This window comes from Vicugna pacos, unplaced genomic scaffold (genome assembly GCF_048564905.1).
Source record: "Vicugna pacos unplaced genomic scaffold, VicPac4 scaffold_17, whole genome shotgun sequence".
Lineage (NCBI taxonomy): Eukaryota > Metazoa > Chordata > Mammalia > Artiodactyla > Camelidae > Vicugna > Vicugna pacos.
In genome coordinates this window covers 7,893,301-7,912,156 of record NW_027328738.1, presented here as the reverse complement: position 1 = coordinate 7,912,156, position 18,856 = coordinate 7,893,301, and positions in this window count along the sequence as shown.

Sequence of the window (18,856 nt, the reverse complement as noted above, 5' to 3'; positions counted from 1 at the left end):
TATTCTGAGTTCTGCTATCCATGTTCTAAATTATATATTCAGTAATCTGTATTCTATAATCTAATTGCTGTGTTCCGCATTCTATGTTCTAAATTCTATATTAAGTATTCTGTATTCTATATTGTAAATTCTGTGTTCCGCATTCTATGTTCTAAATTCTTTATTCAGTATTCTGTATTCTTTATTCTAAATTCTGTGTTCGGCATTCAATGTTCAAAATACTGGGTTCTACATTCTATATACTATAATCTATATTCTGTGTTCTACATTCTATATTCTAAATTCGATATTCAGTATTCTGTATTCTATATTCTAAATTCTGTGTCCTACATTCCATGTTATGAATTTTGGGTTCTATATTCTCTATTCTTTATTCTATAATTTGTGCTCATCATTCTATATTCTATATGCTATATTCTGCATTCCGTAGTCTATATTCTATATTCTGTGTTCTGTATTCTATAATCTAAATTCTATATTCAGTATTCTGTATTCTATATACTAAATTCTGTGTTCTACATTCTATATTCACTAATCTGTATTCTATATACTAAATTGTGTGTTCTGTATTCCATGTTCTAAATTCTGGGTTCTATATTCTGTTTTCCATATTCTAAATTCTGTGTTCTATATTCTATATTCTGTTTTCCATATTCTGCATTGCGTATTCTACATTCCATATTCTGTGTTCTACATTCTATATTCTAAATTTTATATTCAGTATTCTGTAGTATATACTCTAAATTCTGTGTTCTCATTCCATGTTCAAAATTTTGGTTTCTGTATTCTGTTTTCCATATTCTATATTTGTGTTCTATATTCTATATTCTTTATTCTCTATTCTACATTCCGTATCCTATATTCTAAATTCTGTGTTCTACATTATATATTCTAAGTTCGATACTCAGTATTCTGTATTCTATATTCTAAATTCTGTGTTCTAAATTCCATGTTCTAAATTCTGGGTTCCATATTCTCTATTCTAGTTTCTATATTCTGTGTTCAACATTCGATATTCTAAATAATTTATTCAGCATTGTGTGTTCTATATTCTAAATTCTGTGTTCTTCATTCTATATTCTAAATTCTATTTTCAGTTGTATGTATTCAATATTCTAAATTCAGTGTTCTGCATTCCATGTTCTAAATTCTGGGTTCTGTATTCTGTTTTCCATATTCTATATTCTGTGTTCTAAATTCTATATTCTGTATTCTATATTCTGCATTCCGTATTCTACATTCCGTATTCTGTGTTCTATATTCTATATTCAAAATTTTATATTTAGTATTCTGTATTCTATATTCTAAACTCTGTGTTGTGCATTCCATGTTCTAAATTCTCGTTTCTGTATTCTGTTTTCCATATTCTACATTCTGTGTTCTTCATTCTATATTCTGTATCCTATATTCTGCTTTCCGTATTCTATAATCTTTATTCTGTTTTCTACATTGTATATTCTAAATTCTATATTCAGTATTCTTTTTTCTATGTTCTAAATTCTGTGTTCTACATTCTATAATCTAAATTCTGTATTCAGTATTCGGTATTCTATATTCTAAATTCTGTGTTCTGCATTCCATGTTCTAAATTCTGGGTTCTATATTCTGTTTTCCAAATTCTAAATTCTGTGTTCTATATTCTATATTCTTTTTTCCATATTCTGCCTTCCGTATTCTACATTCCATATTCTGTGTTCTACATTCTATATTCTAAATTTTATATTCAGTATTCTGTAGTATATACTCTATATTCTGTGTTCTTCATTCCATGTTCTAAATTTTGGTTTCTGTATTCTGTTTTCCAATTTCTATATTTGTGTTCTATATTCTATATTCTTTATTCTATATTCTACATTCCGTATCCTATATTCTAAATTCTGTGTTCTACATTATATATTCTAAGTTCGATACTCAGTATTCTGTATTCTATATTCTAAATTCTGTGTTCTAAATTCCATGTTCTAAATTCTGGGTTCTATATTCTCTCTTCTAGTTTCTATATTCTGTGTTCAACATTCGATATTCTAAATACTATATTCAGCATTGTGTGTTCTATATTCTAAATTCTGTGTTCTACTTTCTATATTCTAATTTCTATTTTCAGTTCTATGTATTCTATATGATATATTCAGTGTTCTGCATTCCATGTACTAAATTCTGGGTTCTGTATTCTGTTTTCCTTATTCTATATTCTCTGTTCTACATTCTATATTCTGTATTCTATATTCTGCATTCCGTATTCTACATACCATATTCTGTGTTCTACTTTCTATATTCAAAATTTTATATTCAGTATTCTGTATTCTATATTCTAAACTCTGTGTTGTGCATTCCATGTTCTAAATTCTGGTTTCTGTATTCTGTTTTCCATATCCTACATTCTGTGTTATACCTTCTATATTCTGTATCATGTATTTTGCATTTCGTATTCTACATTCCATATTCTGTGTCCTACATTCTATAATCTAAATTCTATATTCAGTATTCTGTATTCTATATTCTAAATTCTGTGTTCTGCATTCCGGGTTCCAAATTCAGGGTTCTATATTTTATACTCTATATTCTATATTTTGTGTTCTACATTCTATATTCTAAATTCTATATTTAGTATTCCGTATTCTACATTGTATATTCTGAGTTCTTCATTCCATGTTCTATACTCCATATTCGGTATTCTGTATTCTATATACTAAATACTGAATTCTGCTTTCCATGTTCTAAATTCTGGTTTCTATATTCTCAACTCTAAATTCTCTATTCTGTGTTCTACATTGTATATTCTAAATTCTATATTCAGTATTCTGTTTTTTATATTCTATATTCTGTGTTCAACATTCTATATTCGAAATTCTATATTCAGTATTCTGTTTTCTATATTCTAAATTCTGTGTTCTGCATTCAATGTTCTCAATTCTGGGTTTTGTATTCTGTTTTCCATATTCTATATTCTGTGTTCTACATTCTATATTCTGTATTCTATATTCTGCTTTCCGTATTCTATATTCTGTATTCTGTTTTCTACATTGTATATTCTAAATTCTATATTCAGTATTCTGCATTCTATATTCTAAATTCTGTGTTCTAAATTGTATATTCATTTTCTATATTCAGTATTCGGTTTTGTATATTCTAAATTCTGTGTTCTACATTCTAAATTCTAAATTCTATATTCAGTAGTCTGTATTCTATATTCTAAATTCTGTGTTTTGCATTCCATGTTCTAAATGCTGGGTTCTATATTCTGTTTTCCATATTCTAAATTCTGTGTTCTACATTCTATATTCTGTACTCAATATTCTGCATTCCCTATTCTATATTCTATACTCTGTGTTCTACATTCTATATTCTAAATTCTATATTCAGTATTCTGTATTCTATATTCTAAATATTGTGTTCTGCATTCCATGTTCTAAATTCTGGGTTCTAATTTCTATACTCTATATTCTATATTCTTTGTTCTTCATTGTATATTCTATATTCTATATTCAGTATTCCATATTCTATATTCTATATTCTGGGTTCTGCATTCCATGTTCTAAAATCCATATTCAGTATTCTGTATTCTATATTCTATATTCTGAGTTCTGCTATCCATGTTCTAAATTATATATTCAGTAATCTGTATTCTATAATCTAATTGCTGTGTTCCGCATTCTATGTTCTAAATTCTATATTAAGTATTCTGTATTCTATATTGTAAATTCTGTGTTCCGCATTCTATGTTCTAAATTCTTTATTCAGTATTCTGTATTCTTTATTCTAAATTCTGTGTTCGGCATTCAATGTTCAAAATACTGGGTTCTACATTCTATATACTATAATCTATATTCTGTGTTCTACATTCTATATTCTAAATTCGATATTCAGTATTCTGTATTCTATATTCTAAATTCTGTGTCCTACATTCCATGTTATGAATTTTGGGTTCTATATTCTCTATTCTTTATTCTATAATTTGTGCTCATCATTCTATATTCTATATGCTATATTCTGCATTCCGTAGTCTATATTCTATATTCTGTGTTCTGTATTCTATAATCTAAATTCTATATTCAGTATTCTGTATTCTATATACTAAATTCTGTGTTCTACATTCTATATTCACTAATCTGTATTCTATATACTAAATTGTGTGTTCTGTATTCCATGTTCTAAATTCTGGGTTCTATATTCTGTTTTCCATATTCTAAATTCTGTGTTCTATATTCTATATTCTGTTTTCCATATTCTGCATTGCGTATTCTACATTCCATATTCTGTGTTCTACATTCTATATTCTAAATTTTATATTCAGTATTCTGTAGTATATACTCTAAATTCTGTGTTCTCATTCCATGTTCAAAATTTTGGTTTCTGTATTCTGTTTTCCATATTCTATATTTGTGTTCTATATTCTATATTCTTTATTCTCTATTCTACATTCCGTATCCTATATTCTAAATTCTGTGTTCTACATTATATATTCTAAGTTCGATACTCAGTATTCTGTATTCTATATTCTAAATTCTGTGTTCTAAATTCCATGTTCTAAATTCTGGGTTCCATATTCTCTATTCTAGTTTCTATATTCTGTGTTCAACATTCGATATTCTAAATACTTTATTCAGCATTGTGTGTTCTATATTCTAAATTCTGTGTTCTTCATTCTATATTCTAAATTCTATTTTCAGTTGTATGTATTCTATATTCTAAATTCAGTGTTCTGCATTCCATGTTCTAAATTCTGGGTTCTGTATTCTGTTTTCCATATTCTATATTCTGTGTTCTAAATTCTATATTCTGTATTCTATATTCTGCATTCCGTATTCTACATTCCGTATTCTGTGTTCTATATTCTATATTCAAAATTTTATATTTAGTATTCTGTATTCTATATTCTAAACTCTGTGTTGTGCATTCCATGTTCTAAATTCTCGTTTCTGTATTCTGTTTTCCATATTCTACATTCTGTGTTCTTCATTCTATATTCTGTATCCTATATTCTGCTTTCCGTATTCTATAATCTTTATTCTGTTTTCTACATTGTATATTCTAAATTCTATATTCAGTATTCTTTTTTCTATGTTCTAAATTCTGTGTTCTACATTCTATAATCTAAATTCTGTATTCAGTATTCGGTATTCTATATTCTAAATATTGTGTTCTGCTTTCCATGTTCTAAATTCTGGGTTCTATATTCTATACTCTATATTCTATATTCTGTATTCTTCATTGTATATTCTAAATTCTATATTCAGTATTCCGTATTCTATATTCTATATTCTGGGTTCTGCATTCCATGTTCTAATATCTATATTCAGTATTCTGTATTCTATATTCTATATTCTGAGTTCTGCTATCCATGTTCTATATTATACATTCAGTATAGTGTATTCTATATTCTAACTGCTGTGTTCCGCATTCTATGTTCTAAATTCTATATTATGTATTCTGCATTCTATATTCTATATTCTGTGTTCTACAATCCATGTTCTAAATTCTGGGTTCTATATACTCTATTCTATATTTTGTGCTCAATTTTCTACATTCTATATTCTGTATTCTGCATTCCATAATCTATATTCTATATTCACTGTCCTACATTCTATATTCTAAATTCTATATTCAGTATTCTGTATTCTATATTCTAAATTCTGTGTTCTACATTCTATATTCTGTATTCAATATTCTGCATTCCGTATTCTACTCTCCATATTCTGTGTTCTACATTCTTTAATGTAAATTTTATATTCAGTATTATGTATTATATACTCTTAATTCTGTGTTCTGCATTCCATGCTCTAAATTTGGGTTCTGTATTCTGTTTTCCATATTCTATATTTTGTGTTCTACATTCTATTTTCTGTATTCTATATTCTACATTCTGTATCCTATATTCTAAATTCTGTGTTCTGCATTTTTTATTCTAAATTCTATATTCAGTATTCTGTATAATATATTCTATATTCTGTGTTCTACATTCTATATTCTATATTTTATATACAGTATTCTTTATTATATATTCTTAGTTCTGTGTTCTACGTTCTCTATTCTAAATTCTATATTCATTATTCTGTATTCTGTATACTAAATTCTGTGTTCTGCATTCCATGTTCTATATTCTGGGTCCTGTATTCAGTTTTCCATATTCTATATTCTGTGTTTTGCATTCTATATTCTGTATTGTATTTTCTGCATGCCGTATTCTATATTCTGTGTTCCACATTCAATATTCTAAATTCTAAATTCATTATTCTGTATTCTATATTTTAAATTCTGTGTTGTATATTCCATGTTATAAATACTGGGTTCTATATACTCTATTCTTTATTCTATATTTTGTGTTCATCATTCTATATTCTATATACTATATTCTGCATTCCGTAGTCTATATTCTATATTCTGTGTTCTGCATTCCATGTTCTAAATTTTGGGTTCCATATAATTTATTCTATATTCTATATTCTATGTTCTACATTCTGTATTCTGTATTCTATATTCTGCATTCCCGTATTCTATATTCTATTTTTTGTTCTACATTCTATATTCTAAATTCTATATTCAGTATTCCGTATTCTATTTTCTATACTCTGTGTTCAACATTTGTATTCTAAATTTTATATTAAGTATTCTGTATTCTGTATTCTAAATTCTGTGTTCTGCTTTCCGTGTTCTAAGTTGTGTGTTCTATATTCACTATTATATATTCTATATTTGTGTTCTTCATTCTATATTCTGTATTCTATATTCTGCATTCCGTATTCTATATTCTCTTTTCTGTTCTACATTCTATATTCTAAATTCTATATTCAGTATTCCGTATTCTATATTCTATATTCTGTGTTCTACATTGTATATTCTACATTCTATATTCAGTATTCTGTATTCTATATTCTAAATTCTGTGTTGTGTTTTCCATGTTCTAAATTATGTGTTCTATATTCTGTATTCTATATTCTATATTCTGTGTTCTACATTCTATATTCTAAATCCTATACTCAGTATTCTATATCAATATTCTAAATTCTGTGTTCTACATTCTATATTCTCAATTCTATATTCAGTAATCTGTATTGTATATTTTAAATGCTTTGTTCTGCATTCAATGTTCTTAATACTGTGTTCTTTATTCTGTTTTCCATATTCTAAATTCTGTGTTCTACATTCTATATTTTGTATTCAATATTAGGCATTCCGTATTCTACATTCCATATTCTGTGTTCTACATTCTATGTTCTAAATTCGATATTAAGTATTCTGTATACTCTATTCTATATTCTGTGTTCTACATTCCATGTTCTAAATTCTGGGTTCTGTATACTCTATTATATATTTTGTGCTAATTATTCTACATTCTATATTCTATATTCTGCATTCCGTAGTCTATATTCTATATGCTGTTCTACATTCTATATTCTAAATTCTATATTCAGTATTCTGTATTCTATATTCTATATTTTGTGTTCTACATTCTAAATTCTGAATTCTAAGTACAGTAATCTGTATTCTATATTCTAAATTCTGTGTTCTGCTTTCCATGTTCTAAATTCCTGGCTCTATATTCTGTTTTCCATATTCTAAATTCTGTCTTCTACATTCTTTATTCTGTATTCAATATTCTGCATTCCGTATTCTGCTTTCCATATTCTGTGTTCTACATTCTATAATCTAAATTTTATATTCATTATTCTGTATTCTATATACTAAATTCTGTGTTCTGCATTCCATGTTCTATATTCTGGGTTCTGTATTCAGTTTTCCATATTCTATATTCTGTGTTTTGCATTCTACATTCTGTATTGTATATTCTGCATGCCGTATTCTATATTCTGTGTTCCACATTCAATATTCTAAATTCTAAATTCATTATTCTCTTTTCTATATTCTAAATTCTGTGTTCTACATTCCATGTTATAAATACTTGGTTCTATATTCTCTATCCTTTATTCAATATTTTGTGTTCATCATTCTATATTCTATATAGTATATTCTGCATTCCGTAGTCTATATTCTATATTCTGTGTTCTACATTCTATAATCTAAATTCTATATTCAGTATTCTGTATTCTATATTCTATATTCTGGGTTCTGCATTCCATGTTCTAAATTCTGGGTTCTATATTCTCTATTCTCTATTCTATTTTCTGTGTTCTACATTCTATATTCTAAATTCTGTATTCAGTATTCTTTATTCTATAATCTAAATTCTGTGTTCTATATTTTATATTCGAAATTCAATATTCAGTATTCTGTTTTCTATATTCTAAATTCTCTGTTCTGCATTCCATGTTCTCAATTCTGTGTTTTGTATTCTGTTTCCCATATTCTTAATTCTGTATTCTACATTTACTATTCCGTATTCTATATTGTATATTCTGGGTTCTGCATTTCATGTTCTATAATCCATATTCGGTATTCTGTATTCTATACACTAAGTAATGCATTCTGCTTTCCATGTTCTAAATTCTGGGTTCTATATTATCTATTCTATATTCTATATTCTGTGTTCATCTTTCTATATTCTATATTCTATATTCTGCATTCCGAAGTGTATATTCTATATTCTGTGTTCTATATTCTATATTCTGTATTCAATATTCTGCATTCTGTATCTAACTTTCCATATTCTGTGTTCTACATTCTATATTCTAAATTCGATATTCAGTATTCTGTATTCTATATTCTAAATTCTGTGTTCTACATTCAATGTTCTTATTTCTGGGTTCTATATTTTCTATTCTATATTCTATACTTTGGGTTCATCATTCTATATTCAATATTCTATATTCTGCATTCCGTAGTCTATATTCTATATTCTGTGTTCTACATTCTATATTCTAAATTCTATATTCAGTATTCTGTTTTCTATATTCTAAATTCTGTTTTCAACATTCTATATTCGAAATTCTATATAAAGTATTCTGTATTCTATATTCTAAATTCTGTGTTCTGCATTCCATGTTCTCAATTTTGGGTTCTGTATTCTGTTTTCCATATTCTATATTCTGTGTTCAACATTCGATATTCTAAATACTTTATTCAGCATTCTGTGTTCTATATTCTAAATTCTGTGTTCTACATTCTATATTCTAAATTCTATTTTCAGTTGTATGTATTCTATATTCTAAATTCAGTGTTCTGCATTCCATGTTCTAAATTCTGGGTTCTGTATTCTGTTTTCTATATACTATATTCTGTGTTCTATATTCTATATTCTGAATTCTATATTCTGCATTCCAAATTCTACATTCCGTATTCTGTGTTCTATATTCTATATTCAAAATTTTATATTCAGTATTATGTTTTCTGTATTCTAAATTCTCTGTTCTGCATTCCATGTTCTAAATTCTGTTTTGTATTCTGTTTTCCATATTCTATATTCTGTGTTCTACATTCAATAATCTGTATTCTGTATTCTGCTTTCCGTATGCTATATTCTATATTCTGTTTTCTACATTGTATATTGTCAATTCTATATTCAGTATTCTGTATTCTTAATCTAAATTCTGTGTGCTAGATTGTATATTCATATTCTATATTCAGTATTCGGTATTCCATATTCTAAATTCTGTGTTCTACATTCTATAATCTGTATTCTGTATTCTGCTTTCCGTATGCTATATTCTATATTCTGTTTTCTACATTGTATATTGTCAATTCTATATTCAGTATTCTGTATTCTTAATCTAAATTCTGTGTGCTACATTGTATATTCATATTCTATATTCAGTATTCGGTATTCCATATTCTAAATTCTGTGTTCTACATTCTAAATTCTAAATTCTATATTCAGTAGTCTGTACTCTATATTCTAAATTCTGTGTTCTGCATTCCATGTTCTAAATCCTGGGTTCTATATATTGTTTTCCATATTATAAATTCTGTGTTCTACATTCTATATTCTGTACTCAATATTCTGCATTCCGTATTCTATATTCTACACTCTGTGTTCTACATTCTATATTGTAAATTCTATATTCAAAATACTCTATTCTATATTCTATATTCTGTGTTCTACATTGTATATTCTAAATTCTATATTCAGTATTCTTTATTCTATAGTCTAAATTCTGTGTTCTATACTTTATATTCGAAATTCAATATTCAGTATTATGTTTTCTGTATTCTAATTTCTCTGTTCTGCATTCCAAGTTCTCAATTCTGTTTTGAATTCTGTTTTCCATATTCTATATTCTGTGTTCTACATTCTATATTCTGTATTCTGTATTCTGCTTTCCGTATGCTATATTCTATATTCTGTTTTCTACATTGTATATTCTCAATTCTATATTCAGTATTCTGTATTCTTAATCTAAATTCTGTGTGCTACATTGTATATTCATATTCTATAATCAGTATTCGGTTTTGTATATTTTAAATTCTGTGTTCTACATTCTAAATTCTAAATTCTATATTCAGTAGTCTGTATTCTATATTCTAAATACTGTGTTTTGCATTCCATGTTCTAAATGCTGGGTTCTATATTCTGTTTCCCATATTCTAAATTCTGTGTTCTAAATTCTATATTCTGTACTCAATATTCTGCATTCTTTTTCTATATTCTATACTCTGTGTTCTACATTCTATATTCTAAATTCTATATTCAGTATTCTGTATTCTATATTCTAAATATTGTGTTCTGCATTCCATGTTCTAAATTCTGGATTCTATATTCTATACTCCATATTCTATATTCTGTGTTCTTCATTGTATATTCTAAATTCTATATTCAGTATACCGTATTCTATATTCTATATTCTGGGTTCTGCATTCCATGTTCTAAAATCTATATTCAGTATTCTGTATTCTATATTCTATATTCTGAGTTCTGCTTTCCATGTTCTAAATTCTATATTCAGTATTCTGCATTCTATATTCTAATTGCTGTGTTCCTCTTTCTAAATTCTAATTTCTATATTAAGTATTCTGTATTCTATATTGTAAACTCTGTGTTCCGCATTCTATGTTCTAAATTCTATATTCAGTATTCTGTATTCTATATTCTAAATTATGTGTTCGGCATTACATGTTTAAAATACTGGGTTCTACATTCTATATTCCAATATCTATATTCTGTGCTCTACATTCTATATTCTAAATTCTATATTCAGTATTCTGTATTCTATATTCTAAATTCTGTGTTCTACATTGTATATTCATATTCTATATACAGTATTCGGTTTTGTATATTCTAAATTCTCTGTTCTACATTCTAAATTCTAAATTCTATATTCAGTAGTCTGTATTCTATATTCTAAATTCTGTGTTTTGCATTCCATGTTCTAAATGCTGGGTTCTATATTCTGTTTTCCATATTCTAAATTCTGTGTTCTACATTCTATATTCTGTACTCAATATTCTGCATTCCGTAATCTATGTTCTATACTCGGTGTTCTACATTCTATATTCTATATTCAGTATTCAGTATTCTATATACTAAATATTGTGTTCTGCATTCCATGTTCTAAATGATGGGTTCTATATTCTATAATCTATATTCTATATTCTGTGTTTTTCATTGAGTTTTCTAAATTCTATATTCAGTATTCCGTATTCTATATTCTATATTCTGGGTTCTGCATTCCATGTTTTAAACTATATTCAGTTTTCTGTATTCTATATTCTATATTCTGAGTTCTGCTATCCATGTTCTAAATTATATATTCAGTATTCTGTATTCTATATTCTAATTGCTGTGTTCCGCATTCTATGTTCTAAATTCTATATTAAGTATTCTGTATTCTATATTGTAAATTCTGTGTTCCGCATTCTATGTTCTAAATTCTTTATTCAGTATTCAGTATTCTTTATTCTAAATTCTGTGTTCGGCATTCCATGTTCAAAATACTGGGTCTACATTCTATATACTATAATGTATATTGTGTGTTCTACATTCTATATTCTTAATTCTATGTTCAGTATTCTGTATTTTATATTCCAAATTTTGTGTTCTGCATTCCATGTTCTAAATTCTGGGTTCTATATTCTGTTTTCCATATTCTAAATTCTGTGTTCTACATTCTATATTCTGTATTCAATATTCTGCATTCCGTATTCTACATTCCATATACTGTGTTCTACATTCTATATTCTAAATTCGATATTCAGTATTCTGTATTCTATATTCTAAATTCTGTGTCCTACATTCCATGTTATAAATTTTGGGTTCTATATTCTATATTCTTTATTCTATATTTTGTGTTCATCATTCTATATTCTATACGCTATATTCTGCATTCTGTAGTCTATATTCTATATTCTGTGTTCTTCATTCTATATTCTAAATTCTATATTCAGTATTCTGTATTCTATATTCTAAATTCTGTTTTCTGCATTCCATGTTCTAAATTCTGGGTTCTATATTCTGTTTTCCATATTCTAAATTCTGTGTTCTATATTCTATATTCTGTTTTCCATATTATGCATTCCGTATTCTACATTCCATATTCTGTGTTCTACATTCTATATTCTAAATTTTATATTCAGTATTCTGTAGTATATACTCTAAATTCTGTGTTCTGCATTCCATGTTCTAAATTTTGGTTTCTGTATTCTGTTTTCCATATTCTATATTTGTGTTCAATATTCTATATTCTTTATTCTATATTCTACATTCCGTATCCTATATTTTAAATTCTGTGTTCTACATTATATATTCTAAGTTCGATTCTCAGTGTTCTGTATTCTATATTCTAAATTCTGTGTTCTAAATTCCATGTTCTAAATTCTGGTTTTTATATTCTCTATTCTAGTTTCTATATTCTGTGTTCAACATTCGATATTCTAAATACTTTATTCAGCATTCTGTGTTCTATATTCTAAATTCTGTGTTCTACATTCTATATTCTAAATTCTATTTTCAGTTGTATGTATTCTATATTCTAAATTCAGTGTTCTGCATTCCATGTTCTAAATTCTGGGTTCTGTATTCTGTTTTCCATATTCTATATTCAGTGTTCTACATTCTATATTCTCTATTCTATATTCTGCATTCCGTATTCTACATTCCGTATTCTGTGTTCTATATTCTATATTCAAAATTTTATATTTAGTATTCTGTATTCTATATTCTAAACTCTGTGTTGTGCATTCCATGTTCTAAATTCTCGTTTCTGTATTCTGTTTTCCATATTCTACATTCTGTGTTCTACATTCTATATTCTGTATTCTATATTCTGCTTTCCGCATTCTATATTCTTTATTCTGTTTTCTACATTGTATATTCTAAATTCTATATTCAGTATTCTTTATTCTATATTCTAAATTCTGTGTTCTACATTGTATATTCATATTCTATAATCAGTATTCGGTTTTGTATATTCTAAATTCTGTGTTCTACATTCAAAATTCTTAATTCTATATTCAGTACTCTGTATTCTATATTCTAAATTCTGTGTTTTGCATTCCATGTTCTAAATGCTGGGTTCTATATTCTGTTTTCCATATTCTAAATTCTGTGTTCTACATTCTATATTCTGTACTCAATATTCTGCATTCCGTTTTCTATATTCTATACTCTGTGTTCTACATTCTATATTCTAAATTCTATATTCAGTATTCTGTATCCTATATTCTAAATATTGTGTTCTGCATTCCATGTTCTAAATTCTTGATTCTATATTCTATACTCTATATTCTATATTCTGTGTTCTTCATTGTATATTCTAAATTCTATATTCAGTATTCCGTATTCTATATTTTATATTCTGGGTTCTGCATTCCATGTTCTAAAATCTATATTCAGTTTTCTGCATTCTATATTCTATATTCTGAGTTCTGCTATCCATGTTCTAAATTATATATTCAGTATTCTGTATTCTATATTCTAATTGCTGTGTTCCGCATTCTATGTTCTAAATTCTAAATTAAGTATTCTGTATTTTATATTGTAAATTCTGTGTTCCGCATTCTAAGTTCTAAATTCTTTATTCAGTATTCTGTATTCTGTATTCTAAATTCTGTGTTCGGCATTCCATGTTCAAAATACTGGGTTCTACATTCTATATACTATAATCTATATTGTGTGTTCTACATTCTATATTCTTAATTCTATATTCAGTATTCTGTATTTTATATTCCAAATTTTGTGTTCTGCATTCCATGTTCTAAATTCTGGGTTCTATATTCTGTTTTCAATATTCTAAATTCTGTGTTCTACATTCTATATTCTGTATTCAATATTCTGCATTCCGTATTCTACATTCCATATACTGTGTTCTACATTCTATATTCTAAATTCGATATTCAGTATTCTGTATTCTATATTCTAAATTCTGTGTCCTACATTCCATGTTATGAATTTTGGGTTCTATATTCTCTATTCTTTATTCTATATTTTGTGTTCATCATTCTATCTTCTATATGCTATATTCTGCATTCCGTAGTTTATATTCTATATTCTGTGTTCTTCATTCTATATTCTAAATTCTATATTAAGTATTCTGTATTCTATATACTAAATTCTGTGTTCTATATTCCATATTCACTAATCTGTATTCTATATTCTAAATTCTGTGTTCTGCATTCCATGTTCTTAATTCTGGTTTCTATATTTTGTTTTCCATATTATAAATTCTGTGTTCTACATTCTATATTCAGTTTTCCATATTCTGCTTTCCGTATTCTACATTCCATATTCTGTGTTCTACATTCTATATTCTAAATTTTATATTCAGTATTCTGTAGTATATACTCTAAATTCTGTGTTCTGAATTCCATGTTCTAAATTTTGGGTTCTGTATTCTGTTTTCCATATTCTATATTTGTGTTCTATATTATATATACTTTATTCTATATTCTGCATTCCGTATCCTATATTCTAAATTCTGAGTTCTACATTCTATATTATAAGTTCTATACTCAGTATTCTGTATTCTATATTCTAAATTCTGTGTTCTAAATTCCATGCTCTAATTTCTGGGTTCTATATTCTCTATTCTATTTTCTATATTCTGTGTTCAACATTCGATATTCTAAATACTTTATTCAGCATTGTGTGTTCTATATTCTAAATTCTGTGTTCTACATTCTATATTCTAAATTCTATTTTCAGTTGTATGTATTCTATATTCTAAATTCAGTGTTCTGCATTCCATGTTCTAAATTCTGGGTTCTGTATTCTGTTTTCCATATTCTATATTCTGTGTTCTACATTCTATATTGTGTATTCTATATTCTGCATTCCGTATTCTACATTCCATATTCTGTGTTCTACATTCTATATTCAAAATTTTATATTCAGTATTCTGTATTCTATATTCTAAATTCTGTGTTCTGCATTCCATGTTCTAATTTCTGGGTTCTTTATTCTCTATTCTATATTCTATATTTTGTGTTCTAAATTCTATATTCTAAATTATATATTCAGTATTTCGTATTCTATATTTTATATTCTGTGTTCTGCATTCCATGTTCTATAATCCATATTCGGTATTCTGTATTCTATATACTAAATACTGTGTTCTGCTTTCCATGTTCTAAATTCTGGGTTCTATATTTTCTATTCTATATTCTATATTCTGTGTTCATTTTTCTATATTCTGTATTCTATATTCTGCATTCCGAACCCTATATTCTATATTCTGTGTTCTACATTATATTCTGTATTCAATATTCTGCATTCCGTATCTATCATTACATATTCTGTGTTCTAAATTCTATATTCTAATTTTGATATTCAGTATTCTGTATTCTATATTCTAAATTCTTTGTTCTACATTCCATGTTCTTATTTCTGGGTTCTACATTTTCTGTTCTATATTCTATATTCTGTGTTCTTCATTCTATATTCTATATTCTATATTCTGCCTTCCGTAGTCTATATTCTATATTGTGTGTCCTAAATTCTATATTCTAAATTCTATATTCAGTATTCTGTATTCTATATTCTAAATTCTGTGTTTGGCATTCCATGTTCTAAATTCTGGATTCTATATTTTCTATTCTATATTCTATACCTTCGTTTCATCATTCTATATTCTATATTCTGCCTTCCGTAGTCTATATTCTATATTGTGTGTCCTTAATTCTATATTCTAAATTCTATATTCAGTATTCTGTATTCTATATTCTAAATTCTGTGTTCGGCATTCCATGTTCTAAATTGTGGGTTCTATATACTATACTCTATATTCTATATTCTGTGTTCTAAATTCTATTTTCTAAATTCTATACTCAGTATTCCGTATTCTATATTGTATAATCTGGGTTCTGCATTCCATGATCTATAATCCATTTCGGTATTCTCTACTCTATATACTATACACTAAATTCTGCTTTCCAGGTTCTAAATTCTGGATTCTATATTTTCTATTCAATATTCTAGATTCTGTGTTCATCTTTCTATATTCTATATTCTAAATTCTATATTCTGCATTCCAAAGCCTATATTCTAAATTCTGTGTTCTACATTCTATATTCTGCATTCAATATTCTGCATTCCGTATCTAACATTCCATATTCGGTGTCCTACATTCTATATTCTAAATTTGATATTCAGTATTTTGTATTCTATATTCAAATTCTGTGTTCTACATTCCATGTTCTTAATTCTGGGTTCAATATTTTCTATTCTATATTCTATAATTTTGGTTCATCATTCTATATTCTATATTCTATAGTCTGCATTCCGTAGTCTATATTCTATATTCTGTGTCCTACATTCTATATTCTAAATTCTATATTCAGTATTCTGTATTCTATATTCTAAATTCTGTGTTCTGCATTCCATGTTCTATATTCTTTGTTCTATACTCAGTATTCCATATTCTAAATTCGGTGTTCTACATTCTATATTCTGTATTCAATATTCTGCATTCCGTATTCTACATTCCATATTCTGTGTTCTACATTATTTATTCGAAATTTTATATTCAGTAATCTGTAGTATATACTCTAAATTCTGTGTTCTGCATTCCATGTTCTCAATTTTGGGTTCTGTAATCTGTTTTCCATATTCTATATTCTGTGTTCAACATTCGATATTCTAAATACTTTATTCAGCATTCTGTGTTCTATATTCTAAATTCTGTGTTCTACATTCTATATTCTAAATTCTATTTTCAGTTGTATGTATTCTATATTCTAAATTCAGTGTTCTGCATTCCATGTTCTAAATTCTGGGTTCTGTATTCTGTTTACTATATTCTATATTCTGTGTTCTATATTCTATATTCTGAATTCTATATTCTGCATTCCGAATTCTACATTCCGTATTCTGTGTTCTATATTCTATATTCAAAATTTTATATTCAGTATTATGTTTTCTGTATTCTAAATTCTCTGTTCTGCATTCCATGTTCTAAATTCTGTTTTGTATTCTGTTTTCCATATTCTATATTCTGTGTTCTACATTCTATATTCTGTATTCTATATTCTGCATTCCGTATTCTACATTCCATATTCTGTGTTCTACATTCTATATTCAAAATTTTATATTCAGAATTCTGTATTCTATATTCTAAATTCTGTGTTCTGCATTCCATGTTCTAATTTCTGGGTTCTTTATTCTCTATTCTATATTCTATATTCTGTGTTCTAAATTCTATATTCTAAATTATATATTCAGTATTTCGTATTCTATATTTTATATTCTGTGTTCTGCATTCCATGTTCTATAATCCATATTCGGTATTCTGTATTCTATATACTAAATACTGTGTTCTGCTTTCCATGTTCTAAATTCTGGGTTCTATATTTTCTATTCTATATTCTATATTCTGTGTTCATTTTTCTATATTCTGTATTCTATATTCTGCATTCCGAACCCTATATTCTATATTCTGTGTTCTACATTATATTCTGTATTCAATATTCTGCATTCCGTATCTATCATTACATATTCTGTGTTCTAAATTCTATATTCTAATTTTGATATTCAGTATTCTGTATTCTATATTCTAAATTCTTTGTTCTACATTCCATGTTCTTATTTCTGGGTTCTACATTTTCTGTTCTATATTCTATATTCTGTGTTCTTCTTTCTATATTCTATATTCTATATTCTGCCTTCCGTAGTCTATATTCTATATTGTGTGTCCTAAATTCTATATTCTAAATTCTATATTCAGTATTCTGTATTCTATATTCTAAATTCTGTGTTTGGCATTCCATGTTCTAAATTCTGGATTCTATATTTTCTATTCTATATTCTATACCTTCGTTTCATCATTCTATATTCTATATTCTGCCTTCCGTAGTCTATATTCTATATTGTGTGTCCTTAATTCTATATTCTAAATTCTATATTCAGTATTCTGTATTCTATATTCTAAATTCTGTGTTCGGCATTCCATGTTCTAAATTGTGGGTTCTATATACTATACTCTATATTCTATATTCTGTGTTCTAAATTCTATTTTCTAAATTCTATACTCAGTATTCCGTATTCTATATTGTATATTCTGGGTTCTGCATTCCATGATCTATAATCCATTTCGGTATTCTCTACTCTATATACTATACACTAAATTCTGCTTTCCAGGTTCTAAATTCTGGATTCTATATTTTCTATTCAATATTCTAGATTCTGTGTTCATCTTTCTATATTCTATATTCTAAATTCTATATTCTGCATTCCAAAGCCTATATTCTAAATTCTGTGTTCTACATTCTATATTCTGCATTCAATATTCTGCATTCCGTATCTAACATTCCATATTCGGTGTCCTACATTCTATATTCTAAATTTGATATTCAGTATTTTGTATTCTATATTCAAATTCTGTGTTCTACATTCCATGTTCTTAATTCTGGGTTCAATATTTTCTATTCTATATTCTATAATTTTGGTTCATCATTCTATATTCTATATTCTATAGTCTGCATTCCGTAGTCTATATTCTATATTCTGTGTCCTACATTCTATATTCTAAATTCT